This window comes from Ochlerotatus camptorhynchus, unplaced genomic scaffold, assembly GCF_037179485.1.
Source record: "Ochlerotatus camptorhynchus isolate MF236.1 unplaced genomic scaffold, CSIRO-AGI_Acam_v1.1 ptg000062l, whole genome shotgun sequence".
Classification (NCBI taxonomy): Eukaryota; Metazoa; Arthropoda; class Insecta; order Diptera; family Culicidae; genus Ochlerotatus; species Ochlerotatus camptorhynchus.
The window spans coordinates 8,173,920-8,194,067 of record NW_027040552.1 but is presented as its reverse complement, the minus strand read 5'-3'; the positions used below and the strand labels follow the sequence as shown (position 1 = coordinate 8,194,067).

Here is a 20,148-nt window from a genome sequence, read left to right as displayed (position 1 = left end):
TGTAACCGAGCTAACACTTGCATTTTTGAGCGAGCGGCTGGTACGATTGATGGGTCACATGTACGCATAAAGTGTCCTCCTGCTCTGCATGACCAGTACATCAACCGGAAGCTCAATTACTCCATGCAATGCCAGGCGGTGTGCGATAGCAACTTCAAATTTATTGACATTTGTGTGGGATTCCCAGGATCGGTTCACGATACGAGGGTAATGTATAATAGTCCTCTGTACTATCGGCGTTTGTACCCTTCGGTTGGATACTATCTGCTCGGAGATAGCGGGTATCCGTGTAGTATACATCCGATAGCTATCGTAACTCCCTTCAAGGAGACTGAGCGTCGACGTCTAACACCGATGGAGAAGAAATTCAATAATTTTCACAGCAAGGCCAGGACTGTTGTGAAGTGTGCTTTCGGGCAGTTGAAAACGAGATGGAGGAGCATCTTCAGTAAAGATTTGGAGCTTCGAATCGTTAATTCGGTCAAGGTCATAGTGGCTTGTTGCATACTTCACAACATATGTGTCGACGAAAACGACGTAATGGAGGCTGAACCTATTATTGAAGAGACGGAGCAAGCTGCTGACAATAGAACAGAACGGAACGAGTGTGGTGAACCACCTGGAAGAGACACTGGAGAGGGAATCGCCTTCCGTCAGACTCTTTTACAACATATGCTGAACCAAATTAACTGAATACATTGCATACATTACCGACTCAAAATAATTTCAGGATTACATTAAAGTAACCATAAAATACATTGCTTTACCCTAACAAACAAATACCATAAACGAACTGTATTTCGAACACGTCGTTAAGCTCTCTTTTATGATTATTTTTATTAGGGTATTTTCTTGACCAAATTTAATATAAATCTGGTATTCAGAGTCATAAGGGCTTAGCTACAATTATCGATTATTTTCATTGGTTTTCTTCTTTGTTAATAACTCAGCTGGATTCTGGTGTTTCCTTTTGCTTTTGACGTAGGACTACGTCTTTGATTTCTATATGGGGGTACACTAGGTGAAAACCGAAAATAGAACATGTAACAAATTAAGAAAGATTTTGAACGTTAATAACTCAGCTGCCCCTGGTCCAATTTCAATAATTTTATCACCAATCGATCAGAAATATGGCTAAGCATCGATAGCAATGCTTTCAAACGTTGATTTTCTACAAAAAAACTATTGAAAAACTGGTAAATGTCCGAATTAACTAACAAATTCACCAATTAAGTACATGCATATGCTGCTTCCCCAGCACAGTCGTCAGAGAGTAGTAAGTAGACAAAACAAGTCGAAGTGGCATTCGCCTCCGATCCTCGGGTGCGTGCGAATAGGGAGGATGGAATTGCGTAATATTTTGCACACTCATCGCCATATTCAGAACCACACGCTCCCAACGACCACATAAAATGCTCTCCAGAGTCTAATCTTGTAACCAAACTTGGAAACAGGGATACACTCAAAAAATATATCACATATGTAATGCATGAAATCCATGTGAATTTCACATAGCTTTTCAAAAAAAAACAAAAGTTGACGACAACCTAAAGAAATCGTTTATGGACTTTGTCGTTCAGTTTTTTCCTCGAAACTTTTGTTAAGCTAGAATTAAATAAAAAAGGTTTTTTCCCTTTAATTTTTAACCGCTTTACTACCAATCCCCAGAGGCCCAAAACATTAAAATTTTAAAGAGAAAATTCACTCTAACGGTCTCAACATTCCATCTATTTTGATGACAATCTGTAACATTTGGTGGGGGAGAGAAGATTTAGCATATTCTTCATAAAAAAGTACATAAAAATTCCCTACCTTTTAACATATTCTGCAAGAAAATATTATTTAACAAAAATTTCAAGGAAAAAACTGAACGATAATGAATGATTTCTTTTGACTTATTTTGACCATAATATGCATCCAAAGCCATCCACTTTTCCAAATTTCTAACTTACTATCATTGGAATAGCGCTATCAATGAGAAAAAATAGCCTTGACCTAATGGTGAAAACTATTTTTGTAGTTCGGGGCTAACTGATAACAAAACCAAAAGTATTCTCGTTTTAAGAAAATGAACATTATTTTGGATGCTCTATCTACCAGATCTTTTGTAATATATCGAGTTGTTTCAATCTCTAAAACTTCTTATGCTATTGGTTAAGTTATTATGCATTTATTAACATTTTAGATATAAAATAAAATTTACGTTTAAAAATCCATTTCAGATTCTGAAGAACTTGAACTGAAGTTCGGAACATCGATGTTTTGGGATTTTGCAATGCATTTTATCATACTTAAAAACTGTTTCCCTTCTTTCTTCTTCCTTTTCGATTCTCGAACAAAATGCTCGAACATATCTTGCTGAGAAAATCGTTTTCTTCGCCTGTTTCCTCCTCCACCTTGCTCTGCAAAAGCTTCAGGGGGGCTCGAAGGTCCTGCTTCCGGGCTGGATATTATTGGCCCTGACTCAGCGCTTGAATAATAAGCATCGGGACCTGACCATGATGGCCCAGCTTCATACATTTCATCATGATGGGTACCTCCAGCACAATCCCGCAACTGTTCACCACTAACGGCGGGTTAATGATATGTTGCGTTGCCATAAAGTCATGTAGTTGGTTGAAGCGTTCCCAATCGTCTGGGGTTTGTTCCCCGTTCTCCGTAGCTCCCTCAGTAGGAGGTGTAACGAGTACCTGCAAAAGAAAATTGTCAACATTTTTATTTTTATTCCAAGCATTCCTCACATACCTTGTATTTTGTTATCAAGTTGGTCCACTTGGTTTTAATCTGCTGGACGGTGAATTCTCCCAGTCCTGCTTTTTCTTTTATTGTGCAGTAAGAAAATTTAGAAAAAAAATCAGAGTCCAAGCTTTGGCCATAAACGAGGAAAGTAATACACATCACTGATCATTTAAAAGTGAAATAGGGGAAATGGTTCTAATGTTGGCCTATGGATCTAAGATTGGGCCCATCGCTAAAAATGTGCTTTTTGTCAATTTTATCTAGATGAACGCGTCATTGGGACGGTACTAATGGATATTTTCCCAAACTGGGCCCAAACTAGGGGAATTTAGGCCGACATTACATCCATTTCCCCTAAATGGCAATTCTGAAAATCAAATTCCTTAAAAGATTCAAAGAAGAACCTCATAACGCTTTCAAAAGCAAATATTTGAAAAAATATTTATTAGGAATCTTTTTCGCAATCCTTCAGGTACTGCTCGTAGGAGGATTTTTAGGGTATTAATTTTTAAGCATTCCAGAATAGATTCATGAAAGCATATTTTCTCGGAGTTACCTTTGAAATATTTAAAAGAAACTCTTGAAGGATTGCTTCAGAATATCCAAAAGAATTCCGGAATGGATGAATATTGGAGAAGAAATCCCTGGAAAAATACCCGAAAAATCTTTTGAGAAAATCTAAGAATGCTTAACAACCTGTAAATTTCCTAAATACCATGATTTTTAATGTTGTGAACCATGAATTTCGTTGTAATTTTATGATACAGCCACAGAACAGTGGAAACCTTAACCTACAAAATAATATGAACTGCGGAGTCGACTCAGAGTCAGAGCGTCGGAGGCCTTTCCGTAGTGTCTGGTGTCAAAATCAGATAAATTTATTTTATTCCACCGGTAAAAACACCACTGGCGGTGACTATAAGGCCAGATCCTACAAAAAATGCCTCCGACTCCGCAGCCCTTAAATTAACATAAGCGCACGAGTGAATAAGATTACTCCTGGCTACCGTCCGGCAGTTTGGCTTTCCCATTTTTGAGATTGTGTGTGACGAAACTGATGCCTATTATTGCCGTGGCCGCAGCAGTGAAATAATTATTTTGAATTTGAAAGAAAAACTTACGCCCACGCTGCTTTCCTGTCGAAAAATTTTGTGGTGGAAAAATGATTGCACTCCACCCGGGCGGTAATCAAGCATCTCACTTGCTCCTCGGACACTGCAATGTGAAAATTCAGAATAAATAATAAGATTTCGTTAATTGCTAGGTTTACTTACTTTTTCTGCTTCTTCAGTTACCCTCCATCGTAGACAAAAAGGTGATTGGTGCTTGGATTGGTTATAAAATCCACGGAATATGCTAGAATATTCACCGATCGAAATCGAAAATAGCACGCGATCTTTGCCAACCAACACAGACAACAACAGAAGGTAAAAGATTCCCATATGTCAAAAATAAGTCTCCTCCGGATCAGACTTATTTTTGACAGATTGAAATTTGAGGGGAAAAATTCTCATATGTCAAGTTTGAGTAAAAATTCTTCAATTCAGTGCCAACATTTCAAAGGTGTGTAACTGCTTTTGTAAACAATGGTTTTAGCTGTCGATTTCTCGCATCTTAAAGCTCACTCCTTCAAAATAACAATGCTAGATGGTAGAGGAAATATTCCTCTACCTATTGGTGTCATTATTTTCATAAGTGAGCTTTTATTCGCGAGATATTGTAGGCTAAAGCCATTGTTTACAAATGCAATTACGCCCCTTTGAAATTTTGGCACTGAATTGGAACACAGCCTTGGTATTAACTGAAGAGCAGCAAATATGGAAACGTCATATAAATCAGCTATACAGGTGGCTGTCAAATACGAACAATCGTCGCCTACCTCGCATGCCTCGCATAACTGGTTCCAAACGTAAACACGCCATAAGAAACATACAGCGTTTGTTTACGTTTGGAACCAGTTTCATGCAAGAATGATCAGTAGGCTGATTTGAGAGCACGTCCCCCCCCCCCCCCCAGGTCGATACCACAAAACAAGCATTGGGCGATCCCAACAATCCGTCGATTTACCAAGAAGATCCAACCGGATTAAGGAAAGAAAAGAACGTTTGAAAGATTACAAATGACTTGTTGCAATGTTGGAGGAGCCTATGATGTGTAATAGCATTTCTTTATATAATTAACCGTCAATCTGAATAGCTTTCGAATGAACTAAATTTCTTGTATTTCTTGCCATATGCACTTTCGAAGTAGCATATAAGAAAACTGAATAGGGTAGGATGGTGCAAAACGCACCCTTTAAGCAAAATCGTCAATGGCTGGCGAATGGAAGCTAAAATCAAGAAGAAAGTAATGGCGTTTGGTTCATTACCATGTTTTCTACAAAGATCGAGTGATTTAGAACTACAAAAGGATGATTTTCCATGACTTTCAAGGTATTTTATAAATTGCTTCCAAAATGATAGCGGGGCAAAACGCCTGATTCATGATGCAATATGCACTACAACATTGGGACAAGACGCACGACAACAATGGCCAAAACGCACCACAACATTGGGGTAAAATGCACCCCATGGTAAACAAACCATAACCCCTGCAAGTAGATAATGCAAAGGGATGCGGTATTTCAAATGATTATTTCTTTATGTTACATCAGAAATAAGGTCTCAAAATCTCAATAGAATGTATAACTGTGATTCATCAAGTAAAATATCTAAAAAATATACGAAACGTAAATTTTTAAATTTTTTTTTTGTGATACATGATGATAAAAGCTTAATTTACAGTCGATGATTTTAACAACTGTGTCCTGTTTTGCACAAAATGCAATTTTTTTTAAGGAATCAGTAGGTCAATACACGATTTTATGATCAAGAATTATTTGTTAAACCTCCAGTTGAAAACAATCACAAACCGTTACCCGGAGAATGCATCTGAGGAAAAGTTATCGCTGTTTTTCTATAAGTGGGCATTTTACCCCAGGGGTGCATTATGGGCTGTTCTCCCTTAAATGGATTAGTCTTGAATTGTAAGCTAACTGATATACTTCTTAGTCCGTACACTAAAAGAAATCGTTAGTTTTATGTTAGTTACCACTTAACATAGCAATAAACCTTCAGTTTTTCAAGGGAACTCTAATTTGCATTCGAAACTAGCACTGGGAAGAATTCAAATGGAATTCAGAACAATTTGAAATCCTATCTGATCTTACGAAGGGTTTGCATGGAACTTTAAGAAGAACTACACCTCATAAAAGGGAAGGTGTTTTGTATGAAGTGTACGGATTTTGATTCATTTGTTAGGTGTTTGGATCTTCTGCACGGTACTCAATAATATTTGAGTCAGTTAAAATCAGATTCCTAAAAAACAAAATCAAGCAATGACACCGGTTTGCACCATGCATTAGAACACTAGTCTCAACCACTTCAAACTAGAGGACAACGAATAGAATATTAGGAATCACATGGATGAAAACTAACTGATTAATTTTTGTCTTGATTCAACCCAAGCTTTGTCACTATTAACAAAGCATCAAAAGTAACAAGGACTAAGAATTATATCTTTCATTGCAAAAAAAAACTTCCAACTTGTTAGAAGTAGTTAGCACTAAGGTTCGGTGGTTGTTCTAATACTAGTAACGCCCTACGAAAAGGTAATCTACCAGCATTACTATCAATATCTTAGAAGCATGATATATATAAATATCCTATCCTTTAGCTATAAAGTAGTTTACATGCATTCAAATAATTCTGTTTAATTCTAAAATATGACTCAACGACGGTGTCCTACTTAAAAGCAAATCAAACATTACACAGACACAAGCCTTTAAAACATCCAAAACGAAGTCGATCCTTCAGTGCAAAATCCTCTTTGTTTACGCTTGCTGCATCCATCTCGGCAGGATGGAAAATTTCATATTATTTTATTTCCCTGTCTGCACAATTTTGCACAGTATCAAAAACCGAAAACTCTCCTGGCAATTTGTGAGCTTGTTTTCGTACAATAACCTCAGTTTGTTCTGTCGTGCATCATCTCTGACGGTTACTTTTGATGGCAAAGCGGTCTGGTCGATGGAGATGAAGTCGCTGAGGGGGAGGAAGCAACAGTCGTCAATAAAACACCGAAGCGGAATAATTGGATCGTAAAAACTATAACATCAGCATCAATTATTCTTCCATTTTGAACAAGTAAAAGGAGATATCTTCACACACAAACATTTCCTTGCGAAACATCGTGCAACAGTGGTCTTATTGTTGGTTTTAATCGCGTGCTTTTAATATACCTATGGGTGTCTTAGCTTACCAAGCAGCCAGTAGAGTGGAAGGAGCTGCAACAAACTATACCGAGTTTCTATTTGCTTGTTTGATGACGTTGGAATTTGCTTCCCTTACATTAAACGTCGTCGTAAAATGCACAGGATATTTGCGTCATAACTAGAGCTATACCGTTCACCACAAGAACCGGAACGACCACCACTGTGTTCCAAGCAACAATGTATCGCACTTTGGTCCCTTCCTTTGCCAATTTCGACACCGCGCGCGTTCGGTTTCTTCCAGCTGCGGACGGAATAATAATAAAGGACAACCGTGCCAGAGGGACCCTTCCATAAATCAAGCGAAAACACGTGCATTCCTACGATGAGGACGACGACGCACCCGGTGGTGATGGCGGTTCCTTCGGTGGATTTAATGGTGAAATCTCCCCGGGATATGGGTGTTTCTGATCCCTACAAGGACCAATTCAAATGCAAAATAGCTGTTCGCGAAGCCATAAAGGACACTCTACCACCATCGAATGTTCGCTGTACTGACGGTCTGCGGCCAGTAGCTAGTTACTCTCTGCAAGCGATAATGCGCGAATGGGATTGTTTAATGGGTGTACGCGTTTTAAGGATATTGCGAAATTGCTTTCTGTTCTTGAGAGTACCCAAGTGCCAGTTCAGACAAAGAACGAGATATGTAAAGTCTAACAGGGTATTTGTTGATATCATTCGCTTTATAACCAGAACTCATATGATTATCATTTACTGACAACTTATGCGTTGGATTTAATGCCTAACGAATAGGCTGCGATTCTGATTTGTGCATTTTGTTCACCGGTCAATTGCCTTGCATCTCAATCTTAAGATTCTCCCTTTAGAAGTATAAATAGAAACCACTCAATAAAACTATACAATCAAACTTACCGAAAAGGGTAAATCAATTCCCGATTAGACAACCAAAGTCCAGACCGATCTTTCTTTCATCTCGATCCAAATCGACAGAACCGTCGTCCCCAGGCGTCCCCCCACCCACAAACACACAATCATCATCTTAAAGGATTGAAACAATTCTGAAACAAATGCCACTGACTGGTCAATTCAAAAGCTTTTCCCCCTTCAATTCCATTCAATTCGTTGCCACAAGCATCGACGACGACGACGACGACGGGATGAAAGGATTGTTTTTCCCTTTCGATTATCATCTGGAACACAGAGGGAAGCACGGGGGTTGGTCAGATTTTATACGCAAACCACAACCACGACAGGACGGATCGGGAACGCATTTTCACCCCCTCGGGGTCGGTTGCTGGGAAAACGTCCCATCTCGGGATGCATAGATCTGCTTGAAGATGATGATGATGATGATAATAATGGCGATGAGTGTGCTCTGAAAGGAGCAATCATAACATGGTCATCATATTGGGATGAAATTACTTTGACCTGGGGCCAAGTTTTACGCCACCAGCACATCTTGGGGTTGGACACAGTCTTTGATGACCTGCTGGGCTGATTCGTACAAAACACCGAACGTTGAACGCCCGCCGCGCTTGAGGACAAAAACGTTTAGGAGTGCGTTTGGATGATGATAATCTACACCAGATCGGGACTACATGGTTTGGAAGGAGGATGGTCCACTTGATGGTTCTGCTTATTTGAATGGGAATGGAAATTGTCATCCCATATTGGAATAATAAAATGAAAAACAAATTAGATGTGCCGTTTTGGTGAAGGTGGACTCAACGCCCCAGGGCAAAGTGTGTGATTCATATGAAATGTTGATGTTTATACGTGCAGGATTGCGTGGGACAGTCCTGAATTTGGTCTGTCTATGCCGTATTCTGCTGTGGTTTAAAAAATCCCTAATCCTTTAGTCAAATACACAGGGTATCTTAAAATTGAGCGCACACCTGAATGGACAATTTTTTGAAAAACTTTGAATAGATAGATTTTTAAATCTTGCCTGATGGTTGAAAAACTATGCAGAGCATTACCAGAGGTATGTTGCTGCGTGTTGGGTTTTGGCCCTAGTCAGAAAATGGACAATTCCCTGGGGGTACCCGGAACATACCAGAATGTGGCCAATGCGGATCTGGACACTATATTTGACTTAAACTGATCATGTTTTTCAATTTCTGTGAGATTTTATGTGTCAAATCACAGGGTTTGGACCATATCAGAAACTAGTCACTTCCCTAGGGGTTCCTGAAAGATGCCTGAAAGTAAGAAAGGTGGTCCTGGGCACATTATTTGACTTCCATTTGTCTTTGTTTTGAAATCTAATGTGATTTCCTATGTGGAGCATGATGGGTTTTGGATTAAATCAGAAACTGACCATTTCCTTGGAGGTGCCCGGAAATTATCCGATAGGGGTCAACATGATTCTGTGCATATTTCACTACCATTGATATTGCTTTTGAAATCTAATGTGATTTGATGTGTCACAAGTCAGAAACTGGTCACTTCCCTGGGTGTTTCGATAATACGCTCAAAAAATCCTGCAGAACAGAAGTGTCCGGATGTTTCCCTTGTGATCCTTTCGCAGCTGCGACGACAGGGCCGGCAGCAAAAGCAGCACCGATAGCGCGATAGAGCTGGAACTACACCAATGTCAACAGTAGTCGATTGTTCCGCCCACGTTTCTTATAAAATCGAGGAACTAAATCGGTTTATTTTGCAGAAAAAAAACCTCAACAACGAAACAAAACAAAACAAAATGTCGAGTGCGACAGCTGTCAAACTAGTTTGGAACAGTGCTTGCCTTGATCCAAATTTAGTTCGAAATAGATCGAGAATTATACTGGTTTGAAAAAATTACATTTTAGAACTAGTCTAAAACAAAATATAGATCACCAGTGCAAGGGCTCGGTCTGGGTCTTTTCCAAAATTTTAGACCAAACCAACCAATTGGATCGCCACTAAAGATGCCGCGTTGAAATTAGAACTTGTGTGCACGCTCGTTCGTGGCTACAAAAATTGAGTGAAAACCCACCCAATTTAATTGAAACCAGATCTACTCTAAATTGAGTAACATAGCCAGAACTGAATTTCGACTAAAACGGCTAGGTAATTGTTTATGAGTTATTTCTACTCATTCCCATAAATTCATAATAGCAGCAAAGATGCTCAAAGCTGACTCCATGCTATCTGCTCAAATGTAGCATAAACTATTCTGTAATGTCTGGGACACCGCGACTTTTCCGGCCGACTGAATGCAGGGCGTCTTAGTGAAGGTCTCAAAGAAGGGGGATCTGACTGTGTGCGACAATTGGCGAGGCATCATGTTACTGTGTATTGTTCTCAAACTTCAGTGCAAAGTTATCCTGAATCGAATACAGGATAATATTCAACCGACTCAATCACGAGAATCTGTGGGGCGCCCTGAGACGCAAGGGAGTCCCGGATAAAATCGTCAACCTCATCGAAGCGCAGTATCAGGCTTTCACGTGAAGAGTTCTGCATAACAGAGCCTTGTCTGACCCTATACGGGTAGTCGCTGGTGTGAGACAAGGATGTATACTATCACCGCTACTGTTCCTCATCGTAATCGACGAGATCATGGTGGGTGCAATTGTCCGTGCACCGAATCGTGGGCTGTTTTGGCAGCCTATCATCATGGAGCATCTCAACGACTTCGATTTGACTGATGATGTTGCTCTACTAGCACAATGGCGCTTTGATATGCAGAGTAAGCTAAATGGCCTAGGCGAACGCTCCTCTGCGGCGGGTCTCATCATTAAAGTCCACAAGACCAAATCGTTGGATGTCAACACGGGCAACGCTTCCAACTTTACGGTAGCGGGGCAACCAGTGGAGAAGGTCGAAAGTTTCCAATATATTGGCAGCCAAATAGCGTCGGACGGCGGGACCAAGAGCGACATAGGTGCACGAATCAAGAAGGCTAGGGCTTCCTTTGTGAGTTTACGAAACGTTTGGAGATCAAACCAGATAAATCAACGCACCAAAATCCGATTTTTCAACTCAAACGTGAAATCTGTGTTGTTATACGCCAGCGAGACGTGGTGTGTATCAGCGGAGAACACTCAAAAGCTGCAGGTCTTCATCAACCAATGCCTGCGGTATATAATTCGTGTCTGGTGGCCTCACAACTGGATCTCGAATGCCGAGCTCCATCGTCGATGTCATCAGAAGCCGTTAGCAACAGAAATTCGAGAGCGAAAGTGGAGGTGGGTCGGCCACACACTTCGACGGGGCGGAAACGAAATCTGAAGGCAAGCGCTGGATTGGAATCCGACAGGACATCGCAGCAGAGGCAGACCCAGGGGCTCATGGCGGCGGAGCCTTAAGCCAGGTCAAGACAAAAGCGAACAGCCGCCCAGGATGGAAGTTTTTCGCGTTGGCCCTTTGCACCTCCGGTGGTGTACATGACCCTTAAGTAAGTATCCTTGGTTGGCAGCCTTGGTTCCCAAGGTATTGTGTGTGCCCACCACCAGCACGCCAAGTGAACGAGTTTTTAATATAACTGAGCTGACCGTATCTGCACGTCGGTCATGCTTCCACTCTAACAATGTGGATAAAACAATCTTCATTCATGACAATTACAGCATTTGCAAAAATAGAGTTTTGCAGTAAGCAGTGGCTGTTACGTAATGCAACAGATTGTTTTTATAAACTATCCACCCCTACATAACGTACTTTTCTAATACTTAATAATAGGGTTGAAACACTTTGCCATATGACTCCATCCCCTGCAATTTTAACAAGCACTTGACATACCTTTCTAAACAAATTCCGCATGCACGGCCCATGAAAGCGCTCAAAATTGAGTAAGAGTTACTTTGAGTTGATTTGAGTTCAGGTTACTCAAATTCGTGAAAACGTAGTAATGAGTACGTAATGAAACGAGTATAATGAGTAAATTTTTCGATGCTTTTCCGAGGAAAACTTCTCGGAGACGAGGAAAACTGATTGTGGTTTTAGTCTGCTTACTAGCAACCGGTCGAAACAAACGATTTTAAATTGGCTCACTACTTGACTAACTTATTGGTCCCAAGTAAATCTATAAGCGTACCCCATCCTAATGTAAATTCTAGTACTAGCCGCCGCTGAAAGCAAACAGCGTGACGCCGCCACGCCGCCGCCGCTGGCAGAAAACAACACATCACGCCACCGCCGAAAATATTTTGATCGGCGCACAGGTCTACTCCACAGAGCTCAAATGGTTCCAAATTGGGACCTGATTATCCTCCCAAAATTTGAACTTTTTTAGTAAGAACCAGACTTGGCACAACCCATTTGAAGTTTATATGGAAATTACTATGGGGAAACCATAATTTCGGTTCACATCTATCTCAAAAGTCACCAGTTCTTTCTACTTTAGAAAATGATAGCTGAGCTTGTTGAAAATTTTCTCAGCTACAACTTTGTTCAAGATCACTTTTCGGAACAAAAATTATTAATAATTCAAGTCACTGATGTCTTATGGTTATGCTCAATCAACTGTTCAGTAGGCAACATTGGTGTTTATGGCCCGTAAAATAGAGGACAAAACCATGGCTACTATGTCACTCTGCAGACTACAGTGTTGCCCACAATACAGTTGCTTAATCTTGCCATAAGATTATCAAACTCTTAAACAATTAATAACTATTTAATTTGACAATTTTCGATTTTCTGCAAAGTTGTAGCTGATAAAAATTCCCATAAGAATAGCATAGAACTTGTTAACAGTACAATATGGAAAAAAGCTAGAAGACAATGAACAAAAAGTTTGGTTTTCCCATAGTAATTTGCATATAAACTTCAAATGGTTTGTGCCAAGTCAGTTTCTTATCAAATGAGTTTAAACTTTCGGATGCTAATCAGAACCCGATTTGAAACCGTCTGAACACTGTGGAGCGAAAATTTTAAATTTTGCATCAGTCTAATAGACAGCTACTCACCTTCTCATGAGTCTGCGTTGAATACGGTGAAGAAAGGTTTCCGCTGCACAGTTCAAGTCGAAAAACTCGTAAAACTCGTTGAAACGCCCAGTCATGAATCGTATTGGGTCATGCAAGCTGTAGTTCGCAGCACGAGGTCCAAGATGCAGGAAACTCCTCGACCGAAGAACTCGTTCGGGTGCGTAGATTTCGAATTCAGCCAAGATTCCTGGAAAGTCGATATAACCAGTAAGTACTTTTGCTGCGAACACGGCCTGACTAATCGTCCGCCTATGTTCTAGTGTTTCAAGACCCAGGAGTTGACAACGATCTTCGTACGGCGGAAGGTTCACAGGGTTATTCCAAGGAAGGGGACGAAAGGCATACCGAACAAATTTCCTTTGAACAGATTCAATCCTCGCTATCCAAACTGCTTGATACGGGCACCATACTACCGAGCTGAATTCCAAGATCGATCGCACTAGAGAGCAGTATATAGCTTTTAGGCAGGCAGGATCGCGAAACTCGTCAGCTATCTTGAAAATGAACCCGAGCTGCCTGTTAGCTTTCGCAATGATGCCCGAGTAATGAAGCTTGAATGTTAAGGCGCAGTCCAGCGTGATTCCTAGGTCACGAACATTGTCCACACGTTGCAGAAGTTGGTGATTTATCGTATAGTTGAATGCCACTGGTTTCAGCTTGCGATGAAATGAGATAATATTACATTTTTGTACATTCAACGTGAGATAGTTTCTTGAGCACCACTCCTTGAAAGTATCGATTAGGTGCTGAAGCCGCAAGCAATCGGCGAAGCTTCGAACAATCACATAGATCTTCACATCATCCGCGTAGAACGATCGGCAACCATTTGGGAGGATCAGTCCGGCCTCATTCACAAAAATCGAGAATAGCAATGTTCCCAAGTTGCTACCTTGAGGAACACCGGAGCTGTTTGTAAAATAGTCCGATTGCTCTGATCCGATTCTAACACAAAGTTCCCAATTGGTCAGATAGGACTTGAACCAACGAGTTAAACCCGAGGATACACCGAGTTTTTCAAGTTTAGCTAGCAGTATGGAGTGGTCAACCCGGTCGAATGTAGCCTTGAGATCTGTATATACAACGTCCACCTGCGCTCCAGCTTCCATACTTTGAAGACATAAAGAAATGAACGGAGCTAGATTTGTTGAAACTGATCTCTTGGGATAAAAACCGTGTTGGTCAGGAGAAATGTAATTTCTGCAGCTAGAGAATAATGCGTCGTTGATGATGATTTCGAAAACTTTAGAGCAGGCACTGAGTGATGTGATCCCTCGGTAATTTTCGACGTTTCTCTTGTCTCCTTTCTTGTAGATCGGGAACATGAATGACGATTTCCAACGCGTAGGGAACTCCTCCTGCTGTAATGAAATACACTGAGTCTTTTTTTACACGGTTTTTTTACACGGTTTTTTTTACGACGATTTTCGAAATAATGCGGTTTTTTTTACATGGTTTTTTGAAATAACGCGGTTTTTTTTTACACGGTTTTTTAAAATAACGCGGTTAAAGAGCCAAAACATTCGAAGTGTTTTCTGAGGAATGGACTTAGCCAAAAAAAACAAACTTGGAAGTGTACTTCGAGTGGATTCACCGGACAACATGGGTACATACATATTTTCGGAACGGGAACGACGCGTAGAGGCCGGAAATCGGTGATTCATGCCATTTTGGAATTCAAGATGGCGGCTTCCGGTTTTGTGAAAAACTGTCAAACAGCCAACAATATGGATATTTTCGGAACCAAGACGACATGCAGAGGCCGGATATCGATGATTCATGCCATTTTGGAATCCAAGATGGCGGCTTCCGGTATTGTGAAAAACTGTCAAATAGCCAACGATATGAATATTTTCGGAACGGGAACGACGTGTAGAGGCCAGAAATCGATGATTCACGCAATTTTGGAATCACGGTACTTCGCACTAATGGCATGGTTCCTCTGTCGAAGAGCATTACCGCATTAATATACTGGTTAGCATTGACTGACGGGGTATGTTTTAATTTCATCATTTGCTTGTATTAAGCATCGATAAGTCTTAGTTATGTAAATAAGATAAGGGCGTAGCCAGGTTTCCAACTAGAGTTACTTTGAAGTATTTGGCCAAACGACATTAGGTCGAACGCTACTTTGCCGAACGCTTTGAAGTTGTTGAGTTTAGGAGGAGAGCCAGCTGGCTACGTCTATGAAACGAGAACTTTTCATACATATGGGGGTTTTTGAATACGCATATTGATGTGTTAATACATTTTGCTACTAATGAGTTCCAGGCAAAATAGGATGAAAAAAAAAATTAAATCTCGACCTTTTCCGATTTGCATGAAACTTTGCAGAGTTATGTGTAAAGGGCAATCATTCACATTTTGAAAATTACATCTTTGGCATTTTTCAATCAATTGTAGCCCCGGAGGCGAACCAGGCTCAGGCTGAAAGCTTCCCTAATAAAGAAAATTTAACTTCAATTGTAGCACTAAAACGTATCTTCGAATCGAAATGACGTCTGATACAAAGTTGTTAAGAAATATAATGTTATTCTGGGAAAAATATACACACTAATTTTTTTTTTTCCGTAATTTATAGTAAAATATTAACTTTTGGTCATTCAATTAAACTTCAAGTTAACTAACTTTTTAAGTAATGTTTGCACAGATAACGATTTGGAATGTCTTAAATGTTGTTTCCTGTGTATAAATAACAAAAAAAAAATAGTACCGTAAAACGGGATATTTTTGATAATGCGTGTCCATGTCCTTAGTGATCACATACACCGTTTGATAACTTCATGTACCGTAAAACGGGGTATCTTTGATAATGCGGTTAACTTTGGTAGTATAATATAAATATTAAATTTACTCGCTGCGCTTTTTCCAAATTAGTAACTTTGGTTCCATATTGTAGCTTAGGGTATTTTCGTTGATATCAAATAAAGTTTTTATATAGCATGTGTTACATATTTTACAAACATATTTAAAAATAATTTTCGTGTTTTTGACCTGTTGGAAAAAGCACTCAAACCATCACTTATTAAATGTATTTCCTATCAGCATCACAAATTCAATGTTGTGTTCTTATTGGCCCTTATTACGGGTGTCACTCCACGGTGAAAACGAAGTGAAGTGACCAGTTGTCATTCACGGTGAAGTGATTGCCATGCAAATCAAATGGGAATCACTGCACTGTGAGTGACAAGTTGTCACTTCACCATGAAGTGACATCGGTAATAAGTGCTATTGCTTATGAAGTTTTCTGATTATATTCTCATTCAATGTTTCATATTGAAACAACTTAATTGTTTGAGTTTCACTCATTTTTTTCTACATTCGAGCATTATCAAAGTAACCCCAAACCAAAATACTGAAGTTAGGTCACAAAACTAAAAAATAGGTGCAAAGGCTTTAATTTTTTAATTAAACAAGTTACTAACTTATAAACTCTTGGATCTTCAGTACTTGTTTTAAAAATATAAAATTAAAAAAAAAATCATTGCCATAAAAAATATTTAGAATATAATTTAAAAAACTATCAATGTTACCCCGTTTTACGAAACTAGCAAAAAGTTCAAATAGTGTACCAAAAGTTCTTGTTTTAAGATTTTTTTTTCAATTTTCAAGTGTCCATGATTTCAAATATTCCAAGAGTTTGCATTTTTTATGCACGAAAAAAGCGTATTTTGCATTGATACCCTAAGAAACTTTGGAATATTTCAATAACCATACGACCTATAAAAAGTAATACATATAGCATGAATCATAACTACACAGATAAAAAATCTGAATTTTAATTGTGATGTAAAAATGCATTCACGTAATCTTAAATTTAATTTCATGCAACTGAGCAACTTGTGAACAATGTTGTTTACAAAGATGAACTTTTGTATACAATATTTGCTACATTACGTGAAATGTGTCAGAACTTTACATGATATATAATGTAAATTTATATGATATGTGATGCTCCATTTATGTGCATCATATTGAACAGAAATTTACACTACTTTTCGAACTGTGTATCTGACTTATTTGAAAGCCTCTGTAAAATTCAGCTCATTTGGTAGGAACATAATATGCTTATTAAATATTCTAATTTTTGATCGAATTTTATTGAAAATATGTTGGCTGGATGAAGATTAACTAAAATTTGTGATGTTTTAAGTTGGTCGAACCTCTTAACGAAATACCTTTTGAGTGTGATGCTTTATGTCCTTTTAATTCCGTTAAATTGCTTATCTTTTGACATATACGTGCGGTGTAGTTTTGATTACTTGGCACTGATGAAGTACTAGTAGACTTAGTAGTAGACGAAATACGCGTATCTGTCAAAAAATAAGCATTTACAACGGAATGTATAAAAAATAAATCAACACACTCAAAAAGCTCTTCATTAAATTAATGCTTTAATTTTTAAATATAGAATTTTCATGAAAAGGCAATCCACTTTCTTACAATCTAGTCTCAGACGTAATTTCGATAGGTGACCCCTTTTAGTGCTGTGATTTATTGAAAAATACCGAATACGCCCATTCGAAAAATTAGGCCCGAGTCCAAACGGTCAAATTCCAGCTCCAAAATGATTAATTGTTCCTAGCGAACAATCATGCGTCAGTTGGCAAAACGTTTTCAATGTTTTTAGATTATATAATATAGTAGGTACTTGGCGCCTGTTGACTTCCGGTTTAGTAAAAAGTTTCCAAAGCCTTTATACACATACAACATTTACATATTCAGACCACATAATCACAATTACAAAATCAATACATGATTCTGGCGTACCATTTAAATAGGGCCTATCAATTAACGCCGTTTGCGTACAAACCATCGAAACACCCCTTCCCGATAAAGATCTTAGTTTGTCTGAAAAGGGCTTGCAAAGTTTTATTTACAAATATCGATAGGCCCTTTTCAAATATTACGTGAGAACTTAACTGTGCTGCACTCGCTGTAACGTATGACATCTAGACTAATATTTGAAAAAGGCGGAGTTCCAAAACCCCCTGTCAGTATTTGGACCCATTTGAAACATTAGAACACCTATTGTTGCGATAGTTTGGAAACAAAACACTGAAATTCTGCTAGCTGTTACTTACAGCTTCAAAGCTGCAATTTTATTTAGGTTTTAATTATATCGATACATAGGTATCCAATGTACTTACATTTCAGTATTAGAATAACAAATTTAGATTCCAATTATCTTATTTTCAACTTTAGATTTAGGTAGTCGTGAATCTAGGTTAGGAAACTAATTAGATCAAATTCTGAATGTAAATAATGTAATAATACAAATGACTTACGGATTTATAATATTTCGATTTTACTAATCCAGACCACTATTCTAGTACTAAATAAAAGCAATTAGGTTTATATCAATATTAAATAATTCCACAAGCAGATGAATTTCACTTTGTGTTAACGTGGTTCTTAGAAAAACACTTCTGATTACTGTTTTCGATGTCAACGGTTGTCATTCCTGATACTATATGTCACTCGACCAAGTCGAGGGAGCGCCCGGTCGCACAATCGCCCGGTGACAACCCAGTGGTTGTCGCAACACCTATATATAGTCACCTTGGACGTTGGTTTAGGTCCTGTCAGTGGGTTAAAATTTTCATTATCGAATCATAGATAGATAGATAGATCGCCCAATTTCAAATGATATTACATGAACGCTAGCTTGAAATTACCCATTAATGAGTAAAAAATACCCATTTTGAAAACAGTTGCTTAACTCATTAATGAGTAGTTTTTTTAGCCGTTAATGAGTATTTTTTCCCATTAACGAGCAAAAGTTATCCATTGATGGCTAACAGATACTCATTAACTCTCCAAACACGGTACCTTCGGTAAAATATGTAACGGCGAACTTGCAATGTTTGAAAAATCATAACTCAGCCATTATTGACGAATTTCAAATCTATTGGCCCCATTTGAAACTAAAGACTTTAAAAATTTATTAGGTATGAAAAGATTTAAAATCTATTGATAAGTTGCTGAACAATGATTTTTAAAACATTGTAAATTTACCGTTACATTTTTTACAGGACGCATTATGTTCGGAGTGTTAATGGGTAAACAATTTATTCATTTAATTAGTTTAGCCAGTTTTCTTCAAAATGGGTATTTTTTACTCAATAATGGATACTTTTAAGTTGGCGCGGAGTGTGTTGTCTTCATGGTAATCGCAAAATCCTGAGTATTGATTATAAAGTACGCATTTTCGGGGGAAAGTGAGACTACCCAATGAATGTTCACAATTTTACTCTAAAATGTGTGATTATTACTACATTATTCAATTATTCAGTTTTTAGTAACTGTGATAAAAAAATGGGTAAATATTTTACCCATTATATGGATAGTCCCACTTCCCCTCGAAAATGCATCGATGAGGAAACAAAACTACCCAACGTTTGTTGTAAAAAAGGAAGAGCAAAACCTCCCAAAAGGGGTGCGTAAGTTATGCTCAACTCAATATTGAGTAGTTTGAAGTTGAGGTAGGGTGAAAACAACTCAGTAGTAAGTAGTTTGTTTTCATGTGCGCGTATGACTACTTCGAGCCTTTTAACTCAATATGTACTTCCCACACGCAACCTTCAACTTGGGTGAATGAAACTCAATTTAGGTTCAATTTATGTTCCGTGTACTTACAGTCAGTTTTACGTACTTTTTAGTCATCATTCAGTATTTTGGGTTTACCGTGCACTAAAAACGTTTGAGCGCTAGACGTGGTAGTTCTCAATTAGAATTGCCTAATAAAAGTTTCCTAATCATCGTTGATTCTTCGATTATGATTCTTTGAATAAAAAGTTTACCAAGCAGACTGTCAGCCAAGAAAAGCTACAAGTGAAAGAAATAGAAGAAGCCTCAGATAGTTTTTCCCAGGTTACATTATTTCCTGATCCTTGTGTTTTTGTTGTGAATCAAAAAGTCATCCAGTAAGCCGCTGTTGTATTGTAAATTGTATTCGAAATTATATATATTTTTTTTTTAGAAATACTTCACGATGGCGTCAAAACCCAATGACGTTTATATAAGGTCTGGGCCAAAGGGCTTATTGGTGTTAGTGAAATGTGCAAATGTTTAGTGGTGTTCGTATTTTATTGCAATGTTTATCTTTTTACACGAAACAGCTGTTGGCAGTGACGTATATCTATCTGTTCTCAGTATGTTGGCAGTGACGTATATCTATCTGTTTGCAGATGTTCAGCAATGTTTACAACATTTTTGCTTCTAACACCAGAA

The 20,148-nt window shown here is 38.5% G+C and overlaps 1 pseudogene; it reads right to left on the bottom strand.

The window, feature by feature from the left end:
* Positions 1-20,148, bottom strand: part of LOC135717587 (uncharacterized) — a 103,830-nt pseudogene that overhangs the window by 47,340 nt on the left and 36,342 nt on the right.